At 44.4% G+C, this 9,361-nt stretch overlaps 1 long non-coding RNA gene across 1 annotated transcript; it reads right to left on the bottom strand.

Moving 5' to 3' along the window:
- Positions 1-330: 330 nt before the first annotated feature.
- On the bottom strand, positions 331-2,919 carry LOC110438135 (uncharacterized). Its single transcript, XR_011007463.2, has 6 exons — positions 2,855-2,919; positions 2,736-2,774; positions 2,246-2,327; positions 2,046-2,108; positions 1,887-1,942; positions 331-1,786 (listed from the first exon to the last, which is right to left on the bottom strand). It is a non-coding gene; the product is annotated as an uncharacterized lncRNA (long non-coding RNA).
- Between the last annotated feature and the right edge of the window lie 6,442 nt (positions 2,920-9,361).

The raw sequence follows: 9,361 nt of genomic DNA, 5'->3' as shown, positions 1-9,361 counted from the left end.
AACTTTAAGTTTTTTTAATCATTTACTTTATTTTTAGTTTTTATTTTGATAGTATTGGTTTTATTGATTGTTTATAGTTAAGTTTGTTTTAGTTTTATTAGAATTATATTTCTACCTTTTATTTTTATTTAGTTTAAGGAATACTTATCTATTTTTTATTATTCTTTACTTTGATTATTTTAGGTATGAATTGTTTAATTTGTTGCTATTTTTCTTTATTTTATTTATTGCTGTATACCTGTCTTGTTTTATTTATTTATTTTTAGGTATACTTTATTGTTATATTATTCTTGTTTTTTATTATTTTATTTCATTCATATGAAAGTGGAAACAGACTAAATATATTTTATTAGAAATACATTAAACAACAATATCAGTAATCGTATAACAAGATAATTGTACAGAAACACATGGTATAAATGGATGGAAATAAACAATTTAAAACAAACAGAATTAAACAGTAGTAAATACAATTTTAAAAATGTATAAACTCAAACAGAATTACAAAAATCAGATATTTTAAATATATAACTGAAACAGTATTAAACAATATTAAATAGAATTTTAAAAATTTAAAACTGAAACATAATAATATTGATGATCATTTTAAAATGTAAAACACAAACAGAATAAAAATATTGAATAGAATTTAAAAAATTTATAACACAAAAAAACCAAAGCAGATATTTTAAATGTATAACTGAAACATTAAACAATATTGAATAGAATTAAAAAAAAAAAAAAAAAAAATTAAAACTGAAACATAAAATATTGATGATCGTTTTAAAATGTAAAAAACAAACAGAATAAAAATATTGAATAGAATTTTTAAAATGAACTCAAACAGAAAAACAAAAGTTATTTTAAAATGTATAACCGAAACAGTATTAACCAATATAGAATACAATTTGAAAAAATGTATCTCAAAAAGCATTAAACAATATTTAAGACAGTTTTAAAAATGTAAAACAAACAAAAATAAATTTAAATGTACAACTAAAACAGTATTAATAATATTGAATAGAATTAAAAAAAAAAAAATCATATCTTAAGCAGCATTAAATAAAATCATATGTTTAAATGTATAAACCTTAACTGTATTAAACAAGCCAAATACAAATGTTTAATTGTAAACTCAAATAGGAATATACAAAATTTTAAAATGTAAAAATCAAAAACAGAATTAGGTAAAATGAATACATGGGTAAAAATGTAAATTCTCACTAATCAAACAAGTCATTTAACAAAAGAAATCAAAGATGAAACACATACTTACAGTTGATCAAAACGAATAACTAAAAAAGGTTATCTAACATGGATAAAAATCTAGTAATGAGCAAATAAAAGACACCCTTATTATTCAGGAATCATTTATGTACCAAAGCATTTTTAATAGAACAGAGTATTGAACTCAAAATATGACGATCGCGTTTAGCTTTGTTCAGTAAATTCTGTACTTAAGTCAGTTTCTCATTTGTAACCTGCCGTTGTTCATCTATGTCTCTTTGCTGATGTAAAACATACTCGGATATCTGATTAATTTTTACCTTGTTTCGCTCCAGATACTGCAGAATTAGTTGATCAAAGTGTGGTTCGTCATCAATGTTGGATCCTCTTTGTGTACACTGAGCAGCATGTTGTTGAAAAATGAGGTCTCCGTCTCCAGACACCCTTTTCCGGCTCTTCTTCTTCTAAAGATGTGTGGGGTATATCCAGGACTACGCTAGCGTTGAAGCATAGCCATCGCTGGATTCTCCGTCATCAGTCCAGATTTGTGTGCTAGGGGCTGGAACAGCATTAAAAAGAAAAGAAAAAAAAAAAAAAAAAGTCTTTAATATATTGTTTAGAAAGTAGTAGTTTAACATTCCATAAAATAAAACACTAACGATGATGGGTCTCAATACTGCTTTGAGTAGGTCCACATGGGCTTGTAACCGGTGACCTATGAACAACAAAAGAAATGCATATAAATTTATTTTAAATCAACATAAATGTATAAACATGATAACCGATTAATATAATTTCCCATTCAATAAAACACTTACGCTGATGTATTTCAAAACTACTTTCAGCAGGTCCTAGCAGGCTGGTATCCGGCGATCGAGGAACTAAAGAACCACATATTTTATATTATTAAACAGATTCACACAAGGTCTAGCATGACGCATACAACGTGGATGTGCGCGCAAATCAACAGTTTCAAATTACATAACTTTAAACCATATAAAACGAGATGATACATTACCTAAATGAGATTTATCTTCATCGTCGTATTATGCTGATCCTGTACGTTCGTATAAATTTTTTGCCTTTTGTTTGAAACTGGGCTAAAATCAACAAGAAGCAAAAACAAGACAGCAAACAGAGTGAATAAGCAGGCATGGGTCAGAGGCAGGTGGCTAGGATCAGAGTCAGGATTCAGGCTGGGTTTGAGACAGGCGGCAGGCAAGACAAGGTCAATATACAGTCCGGGTTAGCAACGGGGAAAGCAGGCAAGGGGTAGAAACGCTCAGTGGCGTTTGCAGGGGCAGAACAAGACTTCGCACTGAGGTATGTGTGTGTGTGTGTGTGCTGCTTATATGTGAGTGTGTGGTGATCAAGGAGATGTGCTGCAGGTGTGTGTGGCAATCAGTGTTTGGAGATGACGTAATGTTAGAAGTCCGGTGATGATGACCTCTGCTGGTCAGCGAAGGGAATGACTGGGAGTCAGTGGCACATTTAAATAAAACATTTACCTTCTTGCCTTTGGTCATCAACATTGGATCGAGGACACACTACGAGATAAAGCAGAAATGTATGATTTAAAACAACCGTTTATCATGTAAAATATCCGTATAAAATAATATTTACTCACAGTATTGGTTGATGGCTTCAAAAGCAGCATTCTCTGTAGAATTTATTTCTGTAACATAAAAGCTGATAGATTGAAAATATTTCAGGTCACAGTTTGGCTGATGACTGGGGCCTGTTTCAGAAAGGAGGTTAAGTGAAAACTCAGAGTATTTTAACCCTGAAATGTGAGAAACTCTGGGTTTTTCGTTTCAAAATGGCAGGTTTGTTAAACTCAAGAAATCAGGGTAAGTCAAGCCTGTTTCTGAAAGAAAGGTAACTTCAACTCAGAGTCAGTTACCATAGTAACTTACTCTGTGAATCTAACCTGGTCGGGAGCAGGTTTTATTCTTTAACGAGTTTATGTCGGTCTCCTCCCCTTTTTTCAAAGTTTTCACATAACTTTTTTCAAAGTTTTCACATAACTTTTCACAAAGTTATGTGAATCATGACGTTTCCATCAATCGTTTTTATGGGCATCTCCAAAATGAGCTCTAAAATAGGTGTGTGGAAACATAAGGCTAAGGCGAGAAATACGCTTCATCTTTAAAAAAGGGGAGGAGACCAACAGAAACTCAGAGTTTAGAGAATAAAACCTGCTCCGGACCAGGTTAGGTTCACAGAGTAAGTTACCACAGTAACTGACTCTGAGTTAAAGTTACCTCTCTTTCAGAAACAGGCTTGACTTACCCTTATTTCTTGAGTTTAACAAACCTGCCATTTTGAAACGGAAAACCCAGAGTTTCTCTCAATTTAGGGTTAAAATACTCTGAGTTTTCACTTAACCTCCTTTCTGAAATAGGCCCCAGGGGCCTTACGAAGACTTGCGTGGAAATCATACTAAAATATTGCGTACGCACAAAGCTGTAAATGTGCAGAATTCCACACATATTCTTTTGTACATCTGAATGAACGTGAAACTGAGCGCAACATGCACGAGCACAAAACCCCTCCCTGCCTCCTCCCCCGTATGAATATGCTAATGACTCTACTTTGGCAAAACCCAATGAAAAAGCAATGGCAAAAGCAAGCAAAAAGATAAACTTTGAACAGAATGTGAATTGGAGGTGCTCCTTTCGGAGGTAGACTAGAGAAAAACTGTGTTATTTGCAAGTTTGTCCTCCGGAATTAACAACAAAAGAAAAAAATAGAGTGGGAGAGTTTAGCTGATGCAGTTAATACAGTTAAGTCTGAACATCGCACTGAGTGAATTAAAAAAGAAATAGTGTGATTTATAGGTGTAAAATGTTGCAGCACCCTTAACAGTCTCAGTGGCGCAACTCATAAAATGCATGTCATCACGTTTTGACACGTTCGAGCATGAACTCGGATTGAATCCAGCATCTGATGAACTCATTCTTCTTTTTTCCCCCACTACATATCAGATTTTGCCAACTATTTATCACGAGAAAGACAAGTAGGAATCATTAAGTTTGTGCATCATATTTTATTTGCACATTTATTAAATGGAAATGTTTCTGATTCAAGCATGCAAACTCATCTTCAGATAGTGTCTTTATAGCAATTTGCTTGCATTAGATAGCTCAGATTACATTGGGAAAACAGGTGACCGCTGCAAACTGCGCTTTAATGTTTGGCTGATCAACTGCATGGTATGGAAACCTTATATACCTGCTAGATGAACCCGTCTCATACAGCTGCCATTGCAAGGCTCAAAGACACTTAGTAGAGGAATTTAACACAACTGCCTCTAGGAGTTGCCAATGGAAATTAAACAGACACGCACAAAAAATATGCGTACGCCAGCCATAAAGCTGGCGTGGAGCTGCACACATTCCCACGTTCAGTTCATCGTTAGTAAATCCAAACGTGAGCGATTCTGAGCGTGAAACCTGGCGTACGCAAAGTTTTTGTGCGTACGCAGCGTTGATACATGAGGCCCCTGGTTATTTTAATTAAAATATCAGTTGTGTTTGGAAAAAAACATGGAATTTGATAATTGTAACTAATATGGTTTTTAGACTATTGCATGTACGTTGACGTAATACAGACACTTATTATTCAGATTAGGGTAAATATATTTCATTTAATTGGGTGAAAATGAAATAAAATAATATGAATATATATTTGTTGAGTATCCAGTAGATGGTGCTAGGGGTCTATGTATGTGCTCAGAGAACGTTCGAGGTTACTAAAGTAACCCTTCGTTCCCCGAGGAGGGGAACGGAAGCACTATAAGTGGATTTGATTTGTAAAATCCACGCATTGGGAGGTTCGGTTCAGAAGCTACTCGTCTGAAAGAGTATTGAACGGGCCAATTAAGAATGAATTGGCAGCGCAAGCCTGCGCAGGTGAGCGGCATAAGCAATCAACTGAGTATATAAGCTCACCTGGCGCCAGCAGACGCTATCCTTTTTAAGCTGAAGAGACTTTCAACAGCTAAGGGACAGTCATTATGGCGACGGAGTATAGTGCTTCCGTTCCCCTCCTCGGGGAACGAAGGGTTACTTTAGTAACCTCGAACGTTCCCCTTCGGGGGGAACTTCAGCACTATAAGTGGATTTGATTTGTAAAATCCACGCATTGGGAGCCCATTGAAAGCGCCATAATGACTGCACCTTACCAACACCCCCGATGAGGAGATAGTCAAGCAAGCGTGACGCACCCGCATCATGGGGGGCGCGGTCCTCCAACGTGTCCCTGGCCCTAATTTATCCTACTTCAACAGAAGTTTCACGGATTTAGATATATTTTTTGGGAAGTCGTGAGCATCTAGATAATTCTAGGAAATACGACAGTACGTTGGGAAGCGTGCAATCCCGATAGGGAGGACGCTGCGGAGGCCATCCGTTACCCGAGGGGGGATAGATGGCAGAATTTACATATGGACTAGCCCTAAAAAGGGGGAGTACGCATAGCAAAAGAGTGGTTAGCGGGGAGAGAAGACACGGGTCCGCCCAGGGGGGGGACTTAACCGTGGCAGAATAAGCATATGGGATCGCCTAGTGGGGATCACGCATAGCAGGCACCTTTACCCAAAACGCGGGCTGACCAGCGGGCAGACCTACAACGTAGTGGGCCAGCAAGTGACTCCTCCGCTGAGTCAGTGCTGGGGGCCACGGAGGAATCTGCAGGGCTCACCTGACGGGGAACTTTACTGACAGATAAAAAGGCGCACGTATCTCCGTGTTAGGGAAAATGGCGCAGCAAGCGTGTTTCAACACCCTACCGAATTGTTTCCTCAATCACCAAGGGTTACCTAATACCCTTGAGGAAACCGGCTCCACTCGCAGATTGTAAAACCTTGCAAATGTGTTGGGTGTCACCCAGCCCGCAGCTCTACAGAAGTCTGTTAGAGGGGCGCCGCGTGCGCGCGCTCGAGAGGATGCGAAACTCCGAGTGGAGTGCGCACGCGCTCTCGGGGGACGCGGCTCATCTCGGCTCTGATAGTGAAAGAAAGGCATCCACAATCTAGTGGAAACTTATTTCGGTACGGCACTTCCCTGCTGCCGACCGTTATAACAGACGAAGAGCTGCTCAGATGATCTAAACTCTGAGTGCGGTCCGGATAATACGCAAAACGCGAACTGGACAATAAAGAAGGGCTGGGTCTGCCTCCTCCGAGGGCAGCGCTTGCAGGCTCACTACCTCGTATTAAAACGGAGTGGTAGGAACCTTGGGCACATATCGCGGGCGGGGTCTCAGGACGTGAGAGAAGCCAGCCCAATTACAGGCACGAGTCACTGACCGAAAAATGCCTCCGGGTCCCCGACCCTCTAATCGATATCAACGCGACCAGCAGAGCTGTCTTCAGGGACAGAAAGATACTGAGTCGAGGATCGAAGGGATCTGACGCGGCTTGTGTAGCGAGGGCGAGATCCTAAGAGGGCATGAGAGGGGGCGGGATGGATTAATTCGCTTAGCGCCCCTGAGGAACCGGATGATGAGGTTATGCGTTCCCACGGTGCTGCCAGCCACCGCGTTATGAGAGCGGAGATGGCAGCCACGTAACCTTGAGTGTGGAGGGCGACAGCCTGCTCTCCAGCTTCTCTCGGCGTAAAGAAAGCACAACGCTGATCTGGCAAATTACGGGGGTCTTCTCAGCGAGAGACACACCATTCAGTGAATAGACTCCACGTCAGGGCATAGGCGCGCTCGGGGAGGGGGCTCTAGCCCGAGTGACGGTATTAGCCACCGCAATCGGAGGTTACCTAAGTCTTCCTCGCGTCTAAAACTCTTCAAAGATCGGCGAGGGTGCCAGGTGGTGCCCTGTCCCTGAGAGAGTAGGTGCTCTCTCGAAGGGACTGCCAGGGGAGGGCTATCGCGAGGGAGAGCTCTGACATCCAGGTCCGGTTGAGCCAGAGGGGCGCAACCAGCAACCTGTTCCTCGTCCTCTTCCTGACCTTGCACAGTAACTGCGCGAGCAGGCTCACTGGGGGAAACGCGTATTTGCGCGTGCACCGAGGCCAGCTGTAAGCCAGTGCATCCGTGCCGAGAGCACTCGGTCAGGGAAAGAACAACTAGCAATGAGCGATCTCGGGGGAAGCAACAGATCGATCTGGGCTTCCCCGAATCGCGCCCATATCAGCTGAACAGACTCGGGGTGGAGTCTCCATTCTCCAGGACGCAAGGCTGCCGTGAGAGCGCATCGGCTGCACGGTTGAGCTTGCCTTAATATGAATGGTGTGCAGCGATTTCAGCCGCGGATGACTCCAGAGGAGCAGACGGCGGGCGAGCTGAGACATGCGGCGAGAGCGCATACCCCCTATACGGCTGATATACGCCACCGCCGCCGTACTGTCGTCCTGACCAGCACGTGTTGCCGCTCCAGCACCGGAAAAAAACGGTGGAGAGCGAGGAACACTGCCAACAGCTCCAGGCGATATGCCAATGCAACTGGGTACCTTTCCACAGGTCCGCAGCCGCATGCCCGCAACGCACAGCCCCCCAGCCCGTGTTGGAAGTGTCTGCTGAAACGACAACAAGACTGGACGCCTGTTCTAGAGACACCCAGGTCTGTAGGAACGAGGGGTCGCTCCAAGGGCTGAGGGCGCGGCGACACAGCGCAGTAACAGAGACTCGGTGTGCGCGCGCGTGCCATGCGCGTCTGGGGACTCGATCGTGAAGCCAGTGCTGAAGTGGTCTCATATAGAATAATCCGAGCGGCATGAAGCGGCTGCGGATGCCATATGCCCCAGGAGCCTCTGAAATAGTTTCAGTGGGACCACTATTTTACTGTCGAGCTCTCTCAGACAGTACAGCATCAGCTGAGCGCGCTCTCCGGAGAGGCGCGCTGCCATGGTGACCGAGTCCAGCTCCAGCCCGAGAGAAGAGATCCTCTGCACGGGGGCGAGTTTGCTCTTTTCTCGGTTGACCTGAAACCCCCACAGGTGGAAGTGCCAGAGCACTTTGTCTCTGTGCATAATCAACTGCTCTGAGAGAGGGCAAAAATCAGCCAGTCGTAAAGAAATTGAGTATGCAGATGCCCGCGAGCCTTAGGGGCGCTGAGGCACCCTCCGCGGGCTTGGTGAGGACCCGCGGAGACAGAGAGAGCCCGAAGGGGAGGGCTTTGTATTGCCAAGCTCGACCTTCAAACGCAAACCGCAGAAACTGTCGGTGGCGAGGAAGAGTGGAGACATGGAAATACGCGTCCATCAGGTCTAATGCTGCAGACCAACCCAGAGGACGAACGCACCGGAGGATGCGCTTCTGCGTGAGCATTCTGAACGGCAGCTTGTGCAGGCAGCGGTTCAAAACGCGCAGATCTAGGATTGGCCGTGACCCACCGCTCTTTTGGGCACGATGAAGCGTGGGCTGTAAAACCCACTCTCCATCTCGGCTGGAGGGAGCGGCTCGATTGCATCCTTCGCCAGGAGGACAGCAATCTCCTCTCGCAAGACAGGGGCGGACAGGGGGCTGACCCTGGTGAATACACACCCGTGACTTGGGGGGCCGTTTCGCGAACTGAATCGCATAGCCGAGTCTGATTGTGCATATGAGCCACCGCGAAGAGCTGGCCCGCGCTAACCAGGCAGGCAGAGCTCTCGCTAATGGACTCATCGCTACAATCGCTGACGTACCAGCAGTGGGGCAGCGCGGAGTGGGTGTGCTGATCCAGGAAGCTCGCGGGTCCCACGGAAAAGCTGGAGGTGAGATATTTGCTCTCACTCCAAACCCGAGCTCCGGAGGGGAGGCTCGAGGGGTGGGAGAAAGGAGACCGTCCTCCCAGCGCTCGTGAGCCACTGGCGAAACGCACCGAATCTGCAAGCTAGAAAGCATAGCGTCCCAGACTGGCAGATTTCGGGCTGTCACATCTGGGGAAGTGAAAAGTGCCCTTTCATAATGTTTTCATGGCAGTAAAAAGTGCCGTTGGAAATGGGGCCCCGCCCTCCAGCGGGGAAAGAGCAAGTTCCCTCTTCTCCAGATGGCCTGTCCCAGGGGCGCTTCACGGTCCGTTGCCGGACTTAGCGGCGTTCTGGGCAGGGGGGCTGCCTGCTTCCAAGGTGCCCGACGCGCTCGCTTCGCCTGAGGCGTGTGCGGGGGCGGAGCAGCTCTCGTAGGCGGGCGCCTT

The sequence above is a fragment of the Danio rerio genome, chromosome 19 (genome assembly GCF_049306965.1).
Source record: "Danio rerio strain Tuebingen ecotype United States chromosome 19, GRCz12tu, whole genome shotgun sequence".
NCBI classification, from domain to species: Eukaryota; Metazoa; Chordata; class Actinopteri; order Cypriniformes; family Danionidae; genus Danio; species Danio rerio.
The sequence above is the reverse complement of the archived record's forward strand: the minus strand, read 5'-3'. Positions and strand labels throughout refer to the sequence as shown.